At 34.3% G+C, this 945-nt stretch overlaps 1 protein-coding gene across 2 annotated transcripts in view; it reads left to right on the top strand.

Annotated features, from left to right (window-relative positions):
* PPP3CA (protein phosphatase 3 catalytic subunit alpha) overlaps positions 1 to 945 on the top strand; it is a 152,530-nt gene that overhangs the window by 123,039 nt on the left and 28,546 nt on the right. The window lies entirely within an intron of this gene.

Below are 945 nucleotides of genomic sequence, written 5' to 3'. Positions count from 1 at the left end.
TTTTTTTTTTTTTGTGGAAATGTTCTGTTAACTTCAATAAAAAAAGCGGTCTTAAATATTAAAATAATAGGTAATTACTTCACTTCATTAATGGGATTTTTCTTAAACATGCACATTTTTAAATGAAAACTGTTCTTAAGCTGTAACATAAAATTTATTTAAGTTCTGGCACAGAAATTACATGTTGACATTTGAAGAATTTATCTTTTGCAACCCCTCCTTGTTCATTTTTCTATTAAATTCCTGCATTAATAGACTGACACAGCAGAGTAGCCAAAAAAGTTAGGGATACAAAATATTTAGCCTAAGGTGCAATATATTGGAACATTTTTAAAGGCTACCACATCTATTTTCCATTCTTTCTTTTTTTCAATGTTTACTCCCTTCTCTTTCAATTTAACAGGCTATGCCAACAGATAGCAAGTTACATTATCTATCAGAAGTTCAATTCTGTTTGCTCTATATTGCTCAGACAATGTTGTTGTTTAATATTAGGTAATAATAATCCCCTTACTGTGTTAATGCCTCCTGACATACATGTGAGAGACGCAATTGTTTAGCTATTCTACCTTCCATTTGAATACATTGAATTCCATTTTAATAGTATATTAGGGCCTAAAGTACATAATAAAGTACATGCAAAGAATGATCGTTTTTTTTGTTTCTTCTCCCCTCTTTTTCACTAGCCAAGACAATCCTCTGGCATCCATTGCATGTCTGTATGAGGCGTTAGGGAATGCAGGGATTTGCTAATTTTTCACATGTACCAAGGTCAGCTAATCAATTGCAGTTTTTTAGGGGTGTGAGGAAGTGCCCAGTGGCATCCCATGCAGACTCCTTGCAGATAGTGTCCTAGCCTAAATTTGAACCTAGGGTCCAGGATTAGGTGAGAGTGCTGTCCATATATTACCCTCCCTAGCGGTTCATTTCTTTCTGGATTTATGT

Source organism: Pyxicephalus adspersus, chromosome 3 (genome assembly GCF_032062135.1).
Source record: "Pyxicephalus adspersus chromosome 3, UCB_Pads_2.0, whole genome shotgun sequence".
Taxonomy (NCBI): domain Eukaryota; kingdom Metazoa; phylum Chordata; class Amphibia; order Anura; family Pyxicephalidae; genus Pyxicephalus; species Pyxicephalus adspersus.
The sequence above is the reverse complement of the archived record's forward strand: the minus strand, read 5'-3'. Positions and strand labels throughout refer to the sequence as shown.